This window comes from Borostomias antarcticus (genome assembly GCF_949987555.1).
Source record: "Borostomias antarcticus genome assembly, chromosome: 11".
Taxonomy (NCBI): domain Eukaryota; kingdom Metazoa; phylum Chordata; class Actinopteri; order Stomiiformes; family Stomiidae; genus Borostomias; species Borostomias antarcticus.
Genome location: NC_140244.1, coordinates 2,208,390 through 2,210,889, shown reverse-complemented (window position 1 = coordinate 2,210,889; position 2,500 = coordinate 2,208,390).

Genomic DNA, 2,500 nt, shown 5'->3' with positions numbered 1-2,500 from the left:
ACACACCCTGACCCTATAGAAATCGATCTGCTCTTCCTTATCTAATAGAGAAATTACAATGTTTGTGTTCTTTTTGCTCACGTAGACAGGAAGTCAGGGAGGGAGTGTGGATCGGTGGTTCAGACCAGGGAATGAGGAAATCAGATATAATAGATATCACATAACAGCATCATGAGCACGCAAATTATTTTTATTCTTGATCCAATAACAAGGCCTGGGTTATATGCAATCCTTCCTGCAACAAAGCTATGGTTGTAATAAATATTAGCATCATGAAGCGCTTTTGTTGAAAGAATGAAGTTAAGACCCAGCACAAGATGAGGACTGGACTGTTTTGATGTCTGGAACACAGAAACAGAGGTCTGTTTAGTGTTTACTAACGCAATACTTCTCCATCCGTTCAACTTTGTATGATTATCTCAACATGTTCAGGGGCCTGGTTCCATTATTAATCACATGGACTTGAAGAAGTGAAGTGAACTCAATATGCTAAGGAAAGATTGAAGTTTGACTAAGATCCATCAGCATGTGACCTGGAATAGGGAGCTGGTTGTGATTGGCTGTGGAGACAGGGGGCTTAGTTGGTTGTGATTGGCTGTGATAGTCATGTGTTTTGTATGGGCCTGTGTGGGTGATGGCGGGGCTGTTGTCGTTAGCTGGATGGACGTTGTGGCTTGCGTTCGGACCGAACGCACAGGTAGGGCGTCCAGGAAAGACACCCAGATAGCAAGCGGATGTGTAATGATTCTGGGCCATATATGGGCCGGAACTAAGACACAAGGGCCAGATCTGGCGGACATGCGAGCACACACGTGCACACTCTCTCTCTTTCTCTCTCTCTCTCATTCTCTCTCTCTCTCTCTCTCTCTCTCTCTCTCTCTCGCACACACACACACACACACACACATACAAACACACATTCTTGAGTGCGCACATTAAGTACACACACAAACATCCCTGCATATGCACACACACGCACACACACACACACACACACTGAGAAATGTGACGCCCAGTGTCGGATGTCTCAGTTTAAGAGCAGCAGACTGGTTTCCTGAGGTGAATGTGAGTGAGGGAGAGGATGAGGAGACCAGGTCGACATGTCTGGCCTCGCCAGCACCTATAGAGATCCACCCAGAGGTCAAGGGTCATGTTATTGTAATCTACACAGTATACTCTCAGAGTGGATGCTTCAAGGGTTTATATGATTCACTCAAATATCATATTAGAGACTACAGGGATAGATAACACATAATGGCCGACCATGTAGGCAACTTCTCTGTAACTATTTGTGCACTCTCCTATGTCCATCCCCCCCATTGCTCTCTGTAAAGCACATTGTGTTGCCTCTGTGTATGAAATGCGCTATACAAATAAAGTTTGATTTGATTTGAAGGGTCATGTTATTGTAATCTACACAGTGCACTCTCGGAGTGGATGCTTTTTCCTTTTCAGCCCAGTGCTGCAGTTCACATGTTTGACCACCAGGTGCTGATGTTGTAATGCAGGATTGTTTGGCACTGATGAGACAACTGGTAGCAACTCAGAGCTGAGTCTGTCTGCGTTGAATGGCTGTTGGTCTATTAGAAATAATATGAAAGTGTGTGTGTGTGTGTGTGTGTGTGTGTGTGGTGCACATACCAGTCCAGACTTCCTCTCTAATGTTTTGGGTCCATATGGCGTTTTTCGCGGCGATCCCCTTCTCTGGCAGGCTGTCAGCCGATTGGTCAGTCCGGGCCAGGTGGACAGGTGGATTGTGGGTAGGCCTGGGGAGGTGCACAGCGATAGGTCAATTAAATCTGCATTAGTGGACCATGCAGTGCTCTCAGTGGTCCACCTGGACTGTGTGTGTGTGTGTGTGTGTCTGTGTGTGTGTTGCTGTGGGTGTATGTGTGTGTGGGGGTGTTGCTGTGTGTGTGTGTGTGTGTGTGTGTGTGTGTGTGTGTGTGTGTCTGTGTGTGTGTTGCTGTGGGTGTATGTGTGTGTGGGGGTGTTGCTGTGTGTGTGAGTGTGTGTGTGTGTGTTGGGGTGTTGTTGTATGTGTGTGTGCGCGCATGTGTGTGTGTGTATGTGTGTGTACCCGCATGTGTGTTTGCGTGTGTGTGTGTGTGTGTGTGTGTGTCTACTCCCGGCGGCCCACCTGGCTCCAGACTGGGTCAGCTAGTTAGGGGAACTGGGGCTTTTAATACACAAGCTGGCGTTACTGTGAGGTTCGCCTCCATTCTGGCTCCGCCAGGCACAGTCGCCGTGTTCAGAACAACCCTGAACACAGTACCGTGTTGGTGTGGGCAGAACAACCCTGAACACAGTACCGTGTTGGTGTGGGCAGAACAACCCTGAACACAGTACCGTGTTGGTGTGGGCAGAACAACCCTGAACACAGTACCGTGTTGGTGTGTGGCAGAACCACGCGGCGCCAATTAGCTTAATGGAACTCACAGGGCTGCTGGGTAATTAATGATGCTGTTTGGAATTGTGACCTTTGAATAGTCTGTTTTTT